Source organism: Pleurodeles waltl, chromosome 10 (assembly GCF_031143425.1).
Source record: "Pleurodeles waltl isolate 20211129_DDA chromosome 10, aPleWal1.hap1.20221129, whole genome shotgun sequence".
Lineage (NCBI taxonomy): Eukaryota > Metazoa > Chordata > Amphibia > Caudata > Salamandridae > Pleurodeles > Pleurodeles waltl.
Genome location: NC_090449.1, coordinates 654,864,899 through 654,885,558, shown reverse-complemented (window position 1 = coordinate 654,885,558; position 20,660 = coordinate 654,864,899).

Sequence of the window (20,660 nt, the reverse complement as noted above, 5' to 3'; positions counted from 1 at the left end):
AATTGTGATTCCCTAAAATTGCACTGCAATGCCTTTCGTACATCGTGAAAGGGGATTTTGCATTCGCAAAGAGTGGAATCTTGTGATTTGCACCATTTGCAAACACAAAATATCTTGATACATCTGGCCCAAGGTGCCCAATCCTTCATTTTGTGTATACTCTCTTGCAAAGAGTGGGCTCAGTAAATCATGTGTTCTGCAAGGGGCAAGCAATGATTGTGGTTAAAGATCAGGGAAGTGTTTTTATATCCAAAAGGACACACAGAGATGGGAACAAAGTTGGAGAATTGTGTTTTATGTCTGAAAATGTGTGCTAGTAATTTACTTTAATTGTCCTAGTCCACTATCACTAGAGTTTTAGATTGATTTCTTGCTATTAATGAGGGTACAACATTGCAATTTGACCTAACTGAAATGTGCCCTATAAAAAGGGCCAGTGGAATTAGGCAGCAGGAAAGGACCAAATTATGCATCAGGGTTGTGTAAATTATGCGGAAAGAAAGTCCAAATTATGTGGCATAATGCAGCACATTTTGAAGTAGCATAACTTAATTATTTCATCATGTGTACACGTAGTAACACTGTATGGACATTGGTTACACCCCATGAGTACCAGGTTTACAAACAAATATAGCAATAGGCAACAGAAAGGGACCAGTCCAGCTTTGCAAAGGGTCTTCTACTGCGCAGCAACACGTGTCTGATTTTTTAGTAACTTGTGAACCGTTAAAGCTAGAAACTATTTTAACTATAACTTAAAATCAGCGGATTATGTGGCACATGATGAATTATGTGGCAAATGCGGCAAATCTATAATTATGTGAAAATCGAAACAGTTCACAATCACATAATTCCAGTGGCCCTGACTATAAACATAAAGCAACGTCATGGTAAGAAAGCACTACTGAAATAACAATAAATCCTTCTGCTAGGAAATATATAGTATAGGCATAGAAATAATTTTTCTGTTCTCTTTGGTAGGATGTGAGTAGACGTATGCGATACATAGCAGTTGTATGAGTTTGAGGAATGTAAATAGGTGAGTGTGAGGATGGCTTGCGTTTAATTTTGTGTGAGTACAAAACTTAAAAATAAAAGTTGTGGCATAAGGACTTTGAATATTGGTGCAAACAGCCCTGATTGTTTTATGGCCATATTTGAATAATAATTCATATTTTTTTAAAAACACAAGTCAAATAATTTAAGTAGAAATTAATCAATGACGAGAGCCCTGCTTCAGCTCCCCTGTCCTTCCTCTCATCTGTGTTTGGCCTCCATAGCTTACTGACTGTAAGCATTCTCTAGGGGCTGACCTCATGTAGAATGGTGGCCTGCGGGACCATCACAGACAGCTGTCGGGCTGGGGTCAAAATATTTAGTGGTGCCACAAAGCTAATTTTATGCACAATTTGGGTGTATTTAAAAAAAAATATATCTTAAATTATTTTATCCTTAAGCTTTTACCTGTCCTGGATTTGCTTCCAGTGAACATACCCTTTCAAATTCCATTCTTCATCCTCTCCAACACCCTTTCTTCCTGCTTCACACTTCTTGGTCTTTCCCATGGGAACTGGGTACCCAGTGGCGGCTCCCCCGTGTGGGCGGAGGAGCATGGCCCCCTTGCCTGCAGCAACAGCAGCAAAACCTTTTAAAGCAAACAATAATAAACTATGTTTATTATCGTTTTCTTTGAAAGGGGTGGGGCCACAGGGGTGACGTGCACTGTGGGGGAGTGCTCAGCAATCCCCCTTCACAGCGCATATGTGTTTGGCCGGCTACCTCGGGCTCCTCACACACACATGCGCTGTAGACTCTCTCCAGCCCAGCAACACAGTTGCTGGGCTGGAGAGAGCCTGCACAGGCTCCCAGTCTACTTTGAGCAGCGTCAGGATTGGCCCAGGACAGGCCGGGAGCCTGTGCCTTCAGAGGCAGAGGAGCGTCGAGGGACAAGGAGCGGCAGAGGAGGTAAGTAATTTCTTTTTTTTTTTTATTAAATTTACCATTTATTCCCTCTCTCCTGCCCTCCACCTGCACCTCCCCGCCCCACCCCTTCAGCGACCCGTGAGCCACTACTGTGGGTACCTAGTCAGAACCACAAAGAGCAAAGTAGAAAAGAGACTCCCTCTTCTCCCCAGGTGATATGGGGCCAGATGTACAAAGCCCTTTTGTATTTCTTAACGGTCCGGATTGGTACTTCGGGCCATTAAGAAATGCAAAACGGCCTTTTCTTATGTATAAGGGCCTTTTTTAAGGAATCACAAATAATTTGTAATTCCCAGAATAGGAAATCTCTAGTAGGGATTTCCTATTTGCGATTCCCATTCTGATGTCAAAGCAATTCCTAAATGTGACTTAGGCATTTAGGAGATGCAATTACCACCCACTTGAAGTTGGTGATCGGAGGTGCAATTTAAAGAAAGCACCCCAAAGTGCTTTTTTTCAATTGCAATAGAGCACACATATGCGCCTTAGGCATATGTGTGCTCTACACGTGCACCCCTATTTTGGGGTGCACCAAGGAGGGCCTTTACCCCTTGGCCATCCCTGGTTTTGCATTTCCGAAGTAACAATCTCTTAATAAGAAATTGTTATTTAGGAAATGCAAAACCTGCCCTTTGACTAAAATGCAATGGTATTTCTTAATACCGATTTCCCAATAGCGATTCCTGCTTTGTACTTTGTAGGAATCGCTATTAGGAAATCGGTATCTGTATATATAGCGTTTTGCATTTCTTAAATAGCGATTTCTATGAAGACACTATTTAAGAAATGCAAAATCTGGCCCAACTTGTTTAGGGTATTACAAGAAAGTTTACCAAGCTAAAGGCCCAATAACAGTCACACTCTTGATAGGTTATGTGCTACCGGCAGGGATGGGTTATAGAGAGGGCCCAGTGGCATGCATTCTCGTCTCTATGGACATCTGGGCAAGAGATTAATATGCTAAGAAGTATGTTCACTCAAGCACCTTGGGGAGTTAGACACAAATGGGAGGAAGGTTCCTGCCTAAAATGTACTTGAGCCTACAGGACTATCTCTAAAAGAAAATATTTTAATCCTGTGGAGTTCTCCCTGGTACAACTGACAATGGCCTGGTAGCCAGTGTAGGTGACATAAAGTGCAAGCTCGTCAGGTTTGAGGTAAAAGTCAATGACAAGATGGGCATGGGTGACATAGGACATTCAGGAGAAGCAGGTTGCCATGCTACTATTTGGCAATGACCTGACTGCACCCAAACTAGTACCAGGACTAGTGGTCTCACTTCCCTGGACTATGTCAGCTGTTATAACCAGTGCAAAAGCTGCAGAACCACAGCCTCCGTAAGTGTCTGCAGTCACTCCTTGAGCAGGGGGATGTGGAGAGAGTAGGATAGTATTGATTAGGGCAGGCTCTAGGAAGGCACCAGCAGTGCCCATTGCCCCTGCTCTAATTGGATAGGAAAATAAGGCCCCAGAGATGAACCATGTTTTACAGTGTGGGTCACTGGCAGAGATGCATAAGTTGTCAGCTGCTGGAGGACGGTTCTTTGAGGAGCTCTGTAACTCACAGGAAGAATGTCTTACTGTGGTGGGCCAAAAAAAAGTGGGCCCAGAACAAGGTGCCGTCAGAGTGCTTCTCAAACACAGGGTGGCGTGGGAGGCAGAACTTCTGTATAGTGAGCCAGTGGACCCAAAACCAGGAGCCAAAGGCTGGCAATTCTGCTGGTGAACAGAAACCTTTTGTTGTTGCTGGCTCATGAGGTATGCTTGGCTGGGCACCTGGGCATCAAGATAACCAAGAACAGGTTAGAACCTTTGTTCTACTGGCCAGGATAGGCTGAGTTATGCATACATTCTGTAGAAACTGCCTGTTGTATCAAGTGAGTGACAAGTCTGGAGACCAAATCAAGGCATTCTGATGTCCTTACACATGCTTGGTGAGCTGTTAGAGAGCTTTGGTATGGACATAGTTTGTGTTAGATGCCCTCTCTGCTTCAGGCAAGTAAATCTTTGTTCTGGTGGACCATGTTTCCAGGTTCCTTGCAGTAGTACTTCTGAGGAGCAGATCTGCCACATTGGTGAGAACTTCCTTATGATCTTTTCCTAAGTTAGATTTCCCAGGACTGTGGTCTCCAACAGCAGAAGATATGTAATCTTCTCATACATAAGGTAGATAAGGAAGCAAACTGTAGTAATTTAGCACTTCTTCACCAAAGTACTACACTTTAGACCAATGCTTTAACAGGCCCCCGAAAAGCATGATGGGAACTGTGTCTGAGAACCTAAAAAGAGGATAGGATCTCCTTCAATCATGTCTTTTTATCACCTTGAGTGAAATCCCACAGATAAGGGTACAATTTAGCCCCTTCAAGCATCTGTTTGGTCTGTGGTAAACTGGTGTTGTGAAGAACATTCTGGGACAGATGAAGTTAATGGCTCAACTGAATATGGCAAATCCAAGTAGCTGATGGACTGGTATGGCCGGAAGGTAGCTTTAACTGGGTACTGGGTATCTAGAGGATTAGGAGGTATTCGTGCTGAAGCCAGTTTGCCTTTCAGTTTTGAAGTGCAAATGAAGTTGACCCAACAAGGTGATCAAGTTGATCACAAATATCAACTAATTGATTCACATAGGTGCCACTTGTAAACCTCAGATGGTGTTCCACATCAACCAGCTTAATTATGCTTCAGGAAAGACTACAATTTTTAACATCCTGACAATGGCAGACAACGTTGATAAGGAGAATGACCCCCTACCAGACCTGTTGCACAGTGATGAAAAGAATGACTCAGTAGATGGGGGCAAGGCTTGAGACTGACCTGGCTCTCAAGCAACAGATGGAGAATAAAGAGGTGTTCTGGTTTGTTCACTCTTTTTACTTCCCATGGTTGATTCCAGTTAGTGTCAATAATGAGAATAGAGATAGTGTATCTGTGAAAAGCAAACTACACATGATGTCAGAACAGTTCCAGGCGTACATTATGGCAGAGGTGTTCATGATTTTGAACCTATATTTGATTGAGCACGTCCATAGCCAATGGCCATTCTGGTGGCATCAATATTCAAGAAGGGGTTGACAGACATGAGCTTCTGCATGGACTATCGTTCTCTCAATACCATTATGAAGACAAATGCCCATCATATCCCCTGTGCTGATAGATGGGTAGGCTAGACACGACCAAGTACCTCAATACTTCTGATCTGACCAGTAGCTACTGGCATATTACATTGACAACTGGTGCCAAGGAGACGACCACATTCTGTAGCCCATGCAGTGTCTATCAATTCAAAGTTAGGTATTTTGGATTAAAGAATGTTCCCAGAACATTCTAGCATCTGTTCAACTATGGGCTGTCTGGCCTTAAAGTGTTGTGTGTGGCTTACTTTAACAACATTGCTATCTTCAAGAGTTCATGCAAAGGGCACATGAATGCCTGGAACCGGTGTTAATGAGGATGGAGGTTGACCAGACTAACTATTAATTCTATGAAGTGTCAGGCACCATACTACATTCATTGATATATTCGATCTTGAGTGTTGAGTTTCTAACCACATACCATTTTCCAGAATACGTCATGGACTGTTCAGCTTCACTACTACGATGACCAAGTACTAAAGAGATGTATTTGGTGCTCAGTTTTGTTCTCAGTGTTGTAATAAGATGAGGTACCAGAACACTAGTGGTAAAATACTTTGATTGTCACAATCTGAGCCCAGTGACCCCTTTCTGGCCTGGGATTCCCGAAAACGTACCAACAGCTATTTAACTCTGTGTCTTTTGGAAAACTGCCATCTGGAGAAGCAATTGTCAAGGAATGTCATTAGTTCTAGTTTTGTTGTCTTCTAGCCAGAGGTTTAAACATTCTAGCTGAAATCATCTGCAAGCCTCTGCTAGCCTCTGCCATGGTGTTGAGACACTCAACTTTATCTTGCCAACCTGCTGGATTATAATTGTCTCTAACTGAAAGACACACATTTCAGTGGACAATCTTCCAAATTCGTTTTTATGGACATGTTTGCATTTTTTATTCAATGGTTACACCCATTGAACCATCTATATTATCCCTTAAATTTGAATTATTATCTTTGTATATTTTCACTTAATATCAAATATAAGTTTCTTTTCTTTGATTCGTAGTCTTGTTGGCGTGAGCTTTTGTGCATAACTCCTTACACACTTTCGCTGGGATTACTTTTCTACCAAATATGAGGCAATGCACCTTTAGGGCAATCTGCTTATTTGGGTGGAGTGAGCTTTTGAAACATGCTCAGTTTCTCCAAGGACTGGGGAACCTTATTAAATATGTGGGTATCTGGTTATGAGATCTTGCTGCTGTTGGTTTTGAAAGGACATGGCTTCGTGATCATTCTGACAAGTTATATTAAAATAAAGATTCTTTTGTTGAACTTTGTGATTCCCTGATTTCTTGCAGAGGTCATCTTTTGCTGCCGCGGCAACGTTTCTAAGCATAAACCTTACAAGGGCAGTATATTCCAAACAGAGTTTGGTAAACAAGACAAAGGGATGTGTATCATGGGCAAGATCCAGTGTTTTGGAGAAAGAAGGAGGAGCCCACCATGAAACATGATGATAATGATTCCCTTCAAAGTTGGGAAAACATATCTGAACGGGAAGATACTTTGGTAGATGTTGCTGAGTTTTAAAGAAAATGAGCAGGCAGCAACAAACTTAGACATTTGATGGTAGGCACACTCACATTTAGTTATAGGAGGGGAATTCAAACAAGCCAATCGCCACAGATGCCTCTGCCACTACTCTAAAATGAACTGTTGTTGTTCATTATGCTGACCTGCCATCATGTAAAAATGTATTTTCTATGTTAAGCCACTGTGTTTTCACACTAATTCTATGCCATTGGCCTTCCTTTCCATACTCTCTTGTCTATCCCATAATCTCTTTTCTTTTTCTGCAGAGCTAGGTCTAATCTTATACTCAATTATTTCAAGAAGTTCTGACTAGGTTTAGGTATATCTAAGCAAGATCAACTGCTGGGAGTATGAATGCATATGTCAAGTAAATCCTGCAGATTAGAAAGGGAAGTGTTGCACTTGGCCCTTTCTTCAGGGTCATCCAGAGACTTCTTTTCCGTCCTCCTCCAATTTTTTGTGAATTTGTTTTTATTGACATTAGTACTTGCTTCACTTTATCACTGCTACCCAGTGCTAAAGTGCTTGCCTTCTCTCCTTAAAACACTAAACATGGCAAAAATTAATTTATACAAAAAAATAATATTGAATTTACTTTTATGTTCCTAATAAAGTATCACATGTTTCAAGGACCTGCAAATTAATAGCTATTAGTGGGCCTGCAGCACTGATTGTGCCAACCAATTAAGTAGCTTCTTAAACATGTCTCAGGCCTGGTATTGCAACCTGTGTGTGCAGTTTTAAACTGCCATTTCAACCTGACAAAATAAACCTTTTGCCGGTCAAACCTTCCATTAAATCACCACTAGGGCAGGCCCTGAATGGCACAGAGGGCAGTGTACAATGTAAATAAAAGGTTGGACATGTACCACTGTGTCCTGGCAGTGAAAAACTCTTAAGTTCATTTTTCATAACTACAAAGCCTATCTCTCCCATAGGGTAACACTGATACTACGTTATTACATTTAATAAGCTGTAAGTTCTAAATGGGAACAGGTGACCAGTTCATGTTTGTGTCTTTGGGATTGGAATGAAAAATCATCTCTTATGGTAAAGTCAGATATTAAATGACAATTTTGAAAATGCTACGTTTAGAAAATTGGCCTTTCCCTGCTTTCGCCATTTAGTACCTGCAGACTGTCTATGATTCACATGACTAGGTGAGCTACAAGTGACGGATATAGGGGGTCATTCTGACCTCGGCGGTAAAAGTCGCTTACCGCCGGCCAGAAGGCCGCCATAACACCAGCGAGGCCGCGGTAAACCGCCACGGTCATTCTGACCCGCAACTGGCAAACCGCCAAAAATCCGACATCCACAAAAATCCGCCACACCAAAGGTCAGCGAAAAAATGGCGCTGACCAACCCTCCACCGTCACGCCAACAGAAAAACGCCCATACCATTCCGACCCACAAATCCACGCGGCGGTCTTTCAAACGCGGTATTCCATTGGCAGTACACACCGCCGCGGTCAAAATACACACACACATAGAAAACTCAGCAACATTGGTCAGTTCGAAATACATACACCTGATACACATACTAACACCACTCCCACACACCCAACACAATATAAAACACACACCCACATCACCCACAAGCCCCTACGACCTGAAATCATTGATGAAGGCTAGAGACAGAGCACAGAATAGAGAATCCCACAACACAGAGGCACACAACACCATCACCCACACAGAATCCACGCACCAAACACCACACACCACCACACGCACCACACTCATCACCACAAACGCCACCCCACACCTCAACCACACCACCCCATGGCACCCCAAAGACGCCCCAGGTTCAGTGACGCCGAACTCAGGGTCATGGTGGAGGAAATAGTCCGTGTAGAGCCCCAGCTCTTCGGGGCACAGGTGCAGCACACCACAATTGCCAGGAAGATGGAGCTATGGCAAAGGATAGTGGACAGGGTTAGCGCGGTGGGAGGACATCAGGAAGAGATGGAACGACCTACGGGGGAAGGTGCGTTCCATGGTATCAAGGCACAACATTGCGGTGCAGAAGACTGGCGGCGGAACCCCACCTACTCCCCCAGAATTTACCGCGTGGGAGGAGGAAGTCTTGCACATCCTGCATCCTGAGGGCCTCGCAGGAGTAGGCGGAGGAATGGACTCTGGTAAGGCAAATCTTCACTACTGCTTCCCACCCCCACCCCACCTGCATGCCAAATCATACCCCCACCCTCACCCCCTCCCCCATCACACCAACCCCTAGCAAAAGGCTCACCATCACAACCCACCCATCCCAACACCAAGCCCTGCATGCGACCACAAAGCATGAACACCCATCACCAAAGCATGCCCACTGCACACACACATCACCCCCACAAGCCACCCTCACAAAAGCCCCCACAAGGAAATGCCTGCACATGGGTACACGGACACCCACCCATCACACGAAATGCCACACACAGAAGCAATAACCATACCTTTATACCCCTGCAGGACCCGAACGCCACCACACCGCCACGGAGGGTCCAGAGATGTCCATCCCACCCCCAGAAGAGGCCCCCAGCGATGACAGCAGCTCTGTCTCCCTGGAGCCAGACGACCAGCCTGGCCCATCGGGGACCTCTGGACAGTCGGTTCCCCACAGACAGCCACAGGCTACACCAGACCCAACCCCCTCTGGGAACACCAGCACAGCTCCCACCCACCGGGCCCATGCCTCTGTCTCCAGGACACGTAAATCAGCGGTGTGTCCACCACTACAGGGCACCCAGGTTGACCCACCACCCCAACAACAACAGGGACCTGGGGGCAGTGGTAGTGGGCACACCATCCAGGGGACAGAGGCCCAGGAACACAGGGGTACTGGGATGGCTGCTCTGCGACAGGGGGGGACAGGCCCGGGGAACCGACTCTCCAAGAGGCCCTCTCCACCATCATGGGAGCATACCACCGCTCCCAGGAGACGATGGCGACGGTACTGGCCCGGTTCCAGGAGATCCAGGAACTGCAGGAGGAATGGTACATGGGGTTCAGGGAGGAACTGAGGAACATCGGTTCCGCAATGGGGACCATCGTCCTGGCCCTTAACCAGATCGTCACCACATTGCGGGACCATGTGGCACCCCAAAGGGCCCCTGTCACTAGCCCAGGCCAGGAACAGCCTACCACCTCCGCCGGTGCTAGTGGACAGGAGGCCCCCACACAACGACAGGCCACCAGAACCCCACCTCCTGCAGAAGAAGAACCACCCCGCAAGCGGAACCTGAGATCTCACAAGAAGGCAGAGTAGGATTGCAAGACCCCCGCCAGCCTAAGATACCCCCTGATGTCATCCCACTGTCCCACATTGTCACCCTGTCCAACCTTGAACTGCCCTTGCTCCATCCTTCCACAGGCATATGGACAATGCACCTGTGCGACTGAGAACTGGACTCTGCCATGGACATTACTCCACCCCCACCCATCCCCGCTTCCCAATCATTTACCTATATGTAGCACTTAAAATAAATCACTAATTCCACTTAAAAAAACAGGGGTCTGCTTGTATTTTTAACAAATGTATTACACATAACAGTGCAATAATGTCCAGTTACTTTGTGATGACAACATACCAATTTCAATAAGCTTTAGTCCATGGGCAAACAAAGCTGAAGTCAGGCAGTGGGTCAGACAGCTCTGAAAAGGGAAGGGAAAGTCACAAATCAGTTAACAGGAACTGGGGTGAAACACAGACAGTGGAGACGCATGAGGCCTCAAGTAAATGTAAATTGGGGTGGCTGTTTCTTACCTGTGTGCTACTGAAAGTATTGTTGTATGACTGTATCCCTGTTGTCCGTGTCGTCCCCGTCATCTTCCTCCTCTTCACTCTCCACAGGCTCCACAGCTGCAACAACACCACCATCTGGACCATCCTCCTGCAGAAAAGGCACCTGGCGTCGCAATGCAAGATTGTGAAGCATACAGCAGGCCACGATGATCTGGCACACCTTCTTTGGTGAGTACATGAGGGATCCCCCTGTCATATGCAGGCACCTAAACCTGGCCTTCAGGACCCCGAAGGTCCTTTCTATGATCCTCCTAGATCGCCCATGGGCCTCATTGTACCGTTCCTCTGCCCTGGTCCGGGGATTCCTCACTGGGGTCAGTAGCCACGACAGGTTGGGGTAACCAGAGTCACCAATTAGCCACACACGGTGTCTCTGTGGCTGTTCCATCACATAAGGGATGCTGCTATTTCGCATGACATATGCGTCATGCACTGAGCCAGGGAACTTGGCATTTACATGGGAGATGTACTGGTCAGCCAAACAGACCACCTGGACATTCATCGAATGATAACTTTTTCTGTTTCTGTACACCTGCTCACTGTCTTTGGGGGGAACCAAAGCCACATGGGTCCCATCAATGGCACCAATGATGTTGGGGATATGTCCAAGGGCATAGAAATCACCCTTCACTGTAGCCAATTCGCCCACCTCAGGGAAAATAATGTAGCTCCGCATGTATTTCATCAGGGCAGACAACACTCTGGATAAAACCTTAGAAAACATAGGCTGAGACATCCCAGATGACATGGCCACTGTTGTCTGAAAAGACCCACTTGCCAAAAAATGGAGTACTGACAGAACCTGCACCAGAGGGGGAATCCCCGTGGGTTGGCGGATGGGGGACATCAGGTCTGGCTCCAGCTGGGCACATAGTTCATGTATAGTTGCTCTGTCAAGCCGGTATGTAAGTATGATATGTTGTTCTTCCATTGTCGACAGGTCCACCAGCGGTCGGTACACGGGAGGATTCATCCTTCTCCTCGCAAGTCCCAGCGGACGGTGCCTAGGAAGGACAACATGGAGCACAGAGTCAAGCAACCCACAGGTTAGTTCACACAGCTTGCACAGTACACGAATCGCTATGCATGGAACGGCTTGTATGAGTGGCTATGCAAGGCCTAGGCCTGTGTGACGCAGTAGAAATCATGCCATGTGGGCCCTTGAAATGGCAGCTGCCTGACCTGTGAAGTGTGACAGTGGGATGTGAGGTCACTGCGCTGGCGTGGCACACCGTGGCGGTAGGCGGTCGAAGACCGCGGCGCAAATCACCATTGGTTAACATTGAACCCTATGGGTCTCAGGAGCCAATGACGATGTGCGCCGGCTTGCGCGGTACGCACCGCCGCGGGCGTGACTGCCATTTTCTATCAGATTAATCACTCGAGACCTGATCATCCACAGGAGAGGACCTATACTGCAAGTGCTGCTGTGACCTCGGTCTGGGAGATACAATGGCTGCTGCGACTGGGGAAAGGGCCCCTGCCTTCACTGCCGAAGAATTGGAGAAACTTGTTGATGGGGTCCTCCCCCAGTATGCGCTACTCTACGGTCCTCCAGACCAACAGGTTAGTACACAGGGTGCACGTTGAATGGGCTATGCCTGTGTTGAGTGGGGTGTATGTAAGATGGTGGGGAGGGGAGCGAATGAGGAGTGCAACGCACGAAAGATGAGAGCATGTGCCACATGGCAAGGTTGGGGAGGGGGGGGCCACTCACATTGACCAGGCAGAAAACTGATGCGATTTCCTTTACCACCCTGTACATGTCACATAGGTCAGCGCCCATCAGAAGATCGACATTTGGCGTGCCATCGCCAAGGATGTCCGGGCCCTGGGGGTCCACAACAGACTGGGCACCCACTGCCGAAAGAGGTGGGAGGACATCCGCCGCGGGACCAGAAAGACCGCCGAGTCTCTGCTGGGGATGGCCTCCCAACGTAGGAGGGGTGCCAGCCGCCAATTGACCCCCCTGATGTCCCGAATCCTGGCGGTGGCCTACCACGATTTGGATGGGCGCGTGAGGACATCACAGCAGACACAAGGGGGTGAGTATCAGCACATTCTGCTATCTTTGCGCGCAGTGAAGGTGTCTGGGTGGGGGAGGAGGGCTGTGGCTATCTCCAGGCCAGGGCGCATTCTGTAGGCTAGGCCCCTCCGTTAGACACGGCCCTGTGCCCCCGCCCCCCACCTCTGTAGGCTGCCAAGTACAGCTATCCATGGTCCGGCCTCACCCATGTGTGCATTTGTCGTCCATAGACCCGTAGGACTAGTCACAATAACTGAGTAGTGTACCCCCATTGCGCGGCCTAGTTCAGGGGGCTTCTGTGTCTGTCCTCTCCGACAACGGTGTTGCCAATGCATGCACTCAACCTGTCTTCATTTCTCCCCCCCCCCCATTTTCTTTGTCTTCCTGTTCATGTGTGCATTAGCATCATCATGCGGAGGAGAAGTGGCATCGGCGCACGAGGGAGCTGCATCTCACATGGCCCCGGAGGGCCATACAACAGACTCCGAGTACACCAGTGAGACGGAGGGCGAGTGGAGCTCCACAACGGGGACCCGTGGAGACGTCAGCGACACCAACACGTCCTCGGAAGGGAGCTCCCTAGCGGTGGCGGCAACATCCGTGCCCACCGCCACAACAGGTACAGCCGCCACCCAGCTCTCCAGCCCCGCCCTCCCACCAGCCCCTCAGCCTTCGCTACGTCCCCGCTCGCCCAGGAAGGCGGGCATCTCCTTCGCCCCAGGCTCCTCAGGCCCTGCCCCAGTTACCCCTGCTGCCCTCAGTGAGGAGGTCATTAACCTCTTCAGGACACTCATTGTTGGGCAGTCTACCCTTTTGAATGCCATCCAGGGTGTAGAAAGGGAGGTGCATCGGAGCAATGCATACCTGGAGGGCATTCATTCGGGTCAGGCTGCCCATCAGCGATCGTTCAACTCTCTGGCCTCAGCACTGACGGCAGCCATTGTCCCTGTCTCCAGCCTCCCTCTTCTGACTCCCTCCACCCAGTCCCAGTCTCCTGTTCCTCTGCCTATCCCATCCACACCATCAGACCAGCCTGCACACACTTCTACACCCAAGGGCAGCTCATCCAGACATAAGCACCACAGATCCCACAAGCATTCACACAAGCAACATCCAGATGCAGACATGCCAACAGTCACTACCACCTCTGTGTCCCCCACCTCCTCATCTCCCTCCTCCCTCCCTGTGACGTCTCCACTCACACCTGCATGCACACCACCATCAGCCAGTACTTCCATCACCAGCACACCCTCCATTACAGTCCGCACACGTGCAGTCACCACCCCCACTGCCATTTACACGTCCCCTGTGCCCTCTCCCAGTGTGTCTGTCACCCCCTCTTCCAAAGCACACAAACGCAGGCAGCCACCCAACCTACAGCCATCCACCTCACGACAGCCTCCGTCACAAGCACCTGCACCCAAAGACAGCACACTTGACTCTCCTACAACCACATCCTCTTCCTCCACTCCCAAACCCACTACACCTACCCGTCCCTGTCCTCCCAAAGTCCTTTTCCTTTCCAACCTTGAGCTCGTTCCAATCACTGACCCACCCCCTCCATCTGGTAAGACTAAAAAAGCACCTCAGCCACCACCAGCCCTCCATCTACTGTGACCATAGTGCAGGGCTATTGGAGTCCACCAGATCCTAGGGCAGGAACATCGGCCAGCAGCAAGGGGACAGCCAGCCCCCCCCCTGGGAAGAGGACAAAAAAGAAAAAGGCACGGCGCGACAAGCCTGAGACGGCTGCCACCAAGGACAGTAGCCTTGCCCCGTCACCTGCCACATCATCCAAGGGAGGAAAGGGCCACAGAGCTCCAGCGAAGGAGGGCAAGGGCAGCAGGGCAGAGAAGTCAGGCAGTAGGCGAGCTGCCCAGGAGGGCCCCACCTGCCCCATTACGGGTGTGACGGACGACACCCACGGGCCCAGGACTCCATCACAGGAGGGCACCGCGACCGCAAGTTCGGGTGGTGAATGAGCGGAAAGTCTTGCCCAGGTCTGGCTCCCTAGACACACAGGACAAGCACCGCTGAACGGGCCCCGCCGGGAGGAGCCCCGCTGAACAGGGCCCCGCCGGGACAAGAACCGCTGAACGGGCCCCGCCGGGCCAAGAACCGCTGAACAGGGCCCCGCCGGGAGGAGCACCGCTGAACAGGGCCCCGCCGGGACAAGAACCGCTGAACAGGGCCCCGCCGGGAGGAGCCCCGCTGAACAGGGCCCCGCCGGGACAAGAACCGCTGAACGGGCCCCGCTGGGACAAGAACCGCTGAACAGGGCCCCGCCGGGAGGAGCACCACTGAACAGGGCCCCGCCGGGACAAGAACCGCTGAACAGGGCCCGCCGGGAGGAGCACCGCTGAACAGGGCCCCGCCGGGACAAGAACCGCTGAACGGGCCCCGCCGGGAGGAGCACCGCTGAACAGGGCCCCGCCGGGACAAGAACCGATGAACAGGGCCCCGCCGGGAGGAGCACCGCTGAACAGGGCCCCGCCGGGACAAGAACCGCTGAACGGGCCCCGCCGGGAGGCGCACCACTGAACAGGGCCCCGCCGGGAGGAGCACCGCTGAACAGGGCCCCGCCGGGACAAGAACCGCTGAACAGGGCCCCGCCGGGAGGAGCCCCGCTGAACAGGGCCCCACCGGGACAAGAACCGCTGAACGGGCCCCGCCGGGAGGAGCACCGCTGAACAGGGCCCCGCCGGGACAAGAACCGCTGAACGGGCCCCGCCGGGACAAGAACCGCTGAACAGGGCCCCGCCGGGAGGAGCACCGCAGAACAGGGCCCCGCCGGGACAAGAACCGCTGAACAGGGCCCCGCCGGGACAAGAACCGCTGAACAGGGCCCGCCGGGACATGAGCCGCACCGCTGGGCCCTTCATCTCAAGCACCGCTCTGCTTGGCCCTTCATCTCAAGCACCGCTCCGCTGGGCCCTTCATCTCAAGCACCGCTCCGCTGGGCCCTTCATCTCAAGCACCGCTCCGCTGGGCCCTTCCAGTCAAGCACCGCTCCGCTGGGCCCTTCATCTCAAGCACCGCTCCGCTGGGCCCTTCATCTCAAGCACCGCTCCGCTGGGCCCTTCATCTCAAGCACCGCTCCGCTGGGCCCTTCATCTCAAGCACTGTACCGCTGGGCCCTTCATCTCAAGCACCGCTCCGCTGGGCCCCGCCGTCTCAAGCCCCGCTCCGCTGGGCCCTTCATCTCAAGCACCGCTCCGCTGGGCCCTTCATCTCAAGCACCCCTCCGCTGGGCCCTTCATCTCAAGCACCGCTCCGCTGGGCCCCGCCGTCTCAAGCACCGCTCCGCTGGGCCCTTCATCTCAAGCACCGCTCCGCTGGGCCCCACCGTCTCAAGCACCGCTCCGCTGGGCCCTTCATCTCAAGCACCGCTCCGCTGGGCCCTTCATCTCAAGCACCGCTCCGCTGGGCCCTTCCTCTCAAGCACCGCTCCGCTGGGCCCTTCATCTCAAGCACCGCTGGCCCATTGACAGTGCCGGTTCTGTGTCGAGCAGGGCTTCAGGAAGCACTCTGGGCACCATGCCTCCTCCAATAACAGTGGAGTCGGTAATCCATCTGATGGACTGTGGCTTTGCACTCCCCAGGATGGTCCAGTGGGCAAGCCTCCCACTGTAGGGACTTGTGAGACTGTGGCTTTGCACTCCCCAGGATGGGACAGTGGGCATGGAGGCCCCTTGTGGATCTGGCGTTGTGGACTCATGTGGCTGAGGTGCCCCTCCTTCCCTTCCCCCTGAGGTGCCTGTAGTTTTATCATCTGATGCCCCTGCAGTGTTCTCTCCAATGGTATCTGGTCTCCTGTGTGGACTTTGCCCATGTGTTTGTGCACATTGGCCCACGGACTATGGAACTTTGACGGAATGTGCAGGACTTTTTGCTTATGGATATATTGTTGACTATGTTCATTCCTTATTTTTGTATCTTTTATATGGCATATTTGCCATTCCTTCAATGGAGCTATTTATACATATATTTTATAGATAATTAAAATTGTGTCTTTGCATTATTCCGGGGGGTTTGTGTGGTGTCACTCTGACTTGTTGCTCGGCATTGGGGTGTAGGTATTTGTGGTGGGGGGGTGGGTGTATGGCGCATGTGTGTGCCCGTAAGCTTTTCTCCTACCCCCTCCCCTGTGTCGTAGGTGCAGTACTCACCGTTGTCGTCTGCGCCGGCGTTCGTACTCCAGGTAGATGAGCAGGTAGACAATAGCTGGTAGGATGTGTAATTCGGGCTCCATGCTGTCCTCCGTCCTCGTGGAGTGTGTATAGTTGAGCGTTTTCCCGTTCGTAGTCTGTTTCCACCGTGTTTTTATCGGCGGGGCTCCCGCCCCGGAAAAGGTGGCGGATTGGTGAGTTGTGATAGGGTGGGCGGTACATTGTCTGCCGCCTGCCTGTTGGCGGTGACCGCTGCGCTGTTTGTCGGTCCCGCCGTGGCGGTCGGAGTGTTAAAGTGGCGGCCTGCGTTGGCGGTTCCCGCCAGGGTTAGAATTCAATATTTTTGACCGCCGGCCTGTTTGTGGGTTGGCCGCCGCTTTATAACCGACCGCCAGGGTCAGAATGACCCCCATAATTCTTACCTCTGAGGTAGAAATGTAATATGTTATGTTCTGCCTTTATGTATGGCACACTAATCAACTGTGGGGGTAACCAGGCGCTTAGCATGTAGGATGGCTGTGAACTCCAGAGGGAGATTACTCATAAAGCAAGGTCTTTAGCTTCTTGCTGAAGTCAGGAAGTGATAAGGTGGTTCTGATGTGCTGTGGCAGGTCATTCCAGGCTTTGAGGGAGATGTGAGAAAAAGTGCAACCTCCAGTTCTGTTCTTGTGTATGTAGGATACCTATGCTAGCAAGAGTCAGGCAGATCAGGGTTTATAGAGGGGTGGTGGAAGTGTATGTGGCTAGTGAGTTATGTGGGGCCTATGCTGTGTGTTTTTTGTGTGTGTGAGTAATTCGATTCAAGTGTAGTTGTGTATGGGAAGCTTGTGATGTTTTTTGAGGTGTGGCGAGATGTGCTTGCGGCATGGTAGGTTGTGGACAAGTTTCACTGTAGTGTTTTGGGTGCTGATTTGTAATTCCTGAGAAGAGTTTGTTGCTGTAGTTGTGTCTGCAGGTAATCAGGGATTGTGCTCTGGTAGCTACTAAGATTGTCCATAGCATCCTCATGATGTGGAAGAAGGTGGAGATCACCACGTTTACCTGGGCTAACATGTCAAGTTTGTCATTAAGAATGATTCCTCTTTCCAATTAGTGCATATTCTGCACACATTCCCTTTCTAAATTAACACATGCACATAATATACTTTTTCATAAAAGATCAATGAATATTGACTCAATTTTTTCTCTGTGCCTTCTTGCTTACCTGAATAATTGTTTAATGCTGTGGTCTTGTTTGAAAAAGCTTTCTGCCATGAGTAGATGCCACCAACTCATAGAAAGTCATCAGAAATTCAAGATGAAGTTAAGACTATGTCACATTTACTCACAAAAAGATATTTTTAACTGCCACCATAGCCACCTGAGTACTTTACATAGCAGAAGCTAGGTGCAAATTGGATGGCGAACCCCTGGAGCATGTGTGACTATGAAGCTTACCTTCCTCGACCAACCTCATGAGACAGAAATAGCTGATTATACCAATACCTTACTGAGACAAGACTAAGGAGACTTTATACATGTAGGTATGCTAAAAAAAATGTGTGGCATGTCTGTGTTTGGTAGAAACAACAATTTGTGGCAGGAGCGGTACAAAATAATATACAACTGATGTTTTTTCAGAAATGGTTTGAGGGTAAGTGGATATCTAGAGATCTGCGTGAGGTTGTGATGATTGCCACATAAAATAGATAAGAATGAAAGTGGCTCAAACATATTGACCAAAGGACATTCTCTCAGTGGGCAACCGCATCTTGTTTTAACTTTGCAAAGGTGTCATTAAATGAATAGGTGATAAGGAGACCTTATACAATTGTAATCAGTTTTAGGATCCCACAAAAAATACATCAAATAGCTCCCTTTGCTTGGCAAAGCAGAGCCTGTGCAGAAAAAATAGGTCCTTTCAGGAGAACTTGATGATGAAGCATGCAACTGGTAATACCAGGGGGTGAGAGTTCTAATTAGGCCACTCTTTAAATAGGTGGTTATAAGAGAGTTTATAGATTGTGTCAGACCTGACATCCTTGGCATGGTGTTCCCCCAACATTTGACCTTCGAGCCTCCTGTTTTTGCTGACTTCATTTTTGCTGGCTTTGGGACGCTGCACACTTTACCACTGCTAACCAGTGATAAAGTGCTTGTGCTCTTTCCTTTAAATATGGTAACATTGGCTTACAACCAACTGGCACATTTAATTGACTTGCAAGTCCCTAGTAATGTGGAACTACTTGTACCCAGGGTCTGTAAATTAAATGCTACTAGTGGGCCTGTAGTACTCATTGTGCCACCCACTTAAGTAGCCCACTAAATATGGCTGAGGCCTGCCACTGCATCCTGTATGTTCAGTTTAACTTGCCATTTTGACCTGGGAAAATAAACCTATTGCCAGGCCTAAACCTTTCATTTCAATATAAGACACCCCTAGGCTAGGCCCTAAACAGCCCAGAGGGCAGTTTACTTAAAATGTAGGACATGTAGCTTTAACCTTTACATTCTCTGGTAGTGAAAAAAACGTAAATTTGTTTTTCGCGAATGCAAGGCCTTTGTTCTCCATAGAATAACATTGAGTTAACTTATTTTATTTACTAAGTGATAATTTTCAATTGGGAGAAGGTAGGGATACCGAGATTGGGGTCTAAAGAATTGTAATTTAAAGCTCTCTTTAGTGGTAATTTGGATTTGAAGTCACAATTCTGAAAATCCCTCTTTTGGAAAGTTAGCATTTTGAGAAATTATAATTTTCTTGTCCTAACCATTTGGTGCCTGCAGCCTGCTTACTGGGTCACATGACTAGACATAGGTTTTGGCAAGAGGGGCCATCTCTAACTTGAAGAAGGGAGGAACTATCACCTGCCACACTTGCACATCACAAAGGCTCTGTCTGAGCACACTCACAAAGGGTTTCAAACCAGTCTATTGTGACTGTAGACAATCCAGGGCCAGGGAAGGGAAAACCTCTGGGATTGGAAAAGTCCAGAACCTTCTCCTGCTTTTAAGTGGGTGCCAGGTATTATTATTGCACCCTCAGACCCAACTCTTCAGTACACCTCTGGACTTGTGGGAGACTCAGAAGGGCTGCTGTGCTGTTCTGCAAAAAGGTCTGCTACTCTGTTGTCCTGATACCCTGCTGCCTAAGTAAAGGACTAAACTGGCATCTTGAACCTAGTGATTCTAAGGGATGGCTGGCAGGTATTCTGATCAGAGCATCACGGACAGAACTGACTCCAACAACCTTCACCCTAGCACCCTGCCAGATGTGAGTCCTGCCTCCCCAAGTGGTGCCATCCCAGTCCTGGACCTTGGATGTTGGCCTGATGATGCCCTGCCAGCCCATCAGTGGTCCCAGTAGAACTGACATAGTGCAATGCATCACCTCACAAGACTGCATTGGAACCATTGCACAACGCATCATCAATGCCAGACTCCTCATTGCAGCTCGCACCCTTCTCAGAACCACTGTTGTACGACTAGTATATTACTATTATCTGGCTTTAAAGGTTCTTAACATACATTTCCTGCTTTCAAACTAGGCCTGAGACATTATTTTGTTATATAGGCAGGACAAAATTCATTAAAAGTATTCCTCATTTTATTGCATACTATGTGCAAATGGCCAGTGAACTCCTTGCTTTTGCTAAAGCCACCTCCTCTAGCACATAGCCTAAGAAGGTGAACGATGATCCTCCTCCAACTATTATGTTTTCTCATAGACCAGTTCTAGGCACCATCCATGTGGGGTGAGGTGTTTAAAACCTTTTATGTGTGCCACCAATGAAAAGAAAAACTTCAACAAAGTGAGGACCGCTGGATTATTATGGAAGGTAAAATCATTGAAATGAAGCAACGTGTTAGTTCTCTGCAAGATGTGGCTACTAAGATTCCTTAACTTGAGCAGGATAGTCTAAAACTCAAACTACATACAGAAGATCTTGAAAACAGTAATTGGCATAATAATATTTGCTTGCACCGTCTACCGGAGGCTCTTGAGGGTCCTGATCTACTTGAATTCCTGAAAAGA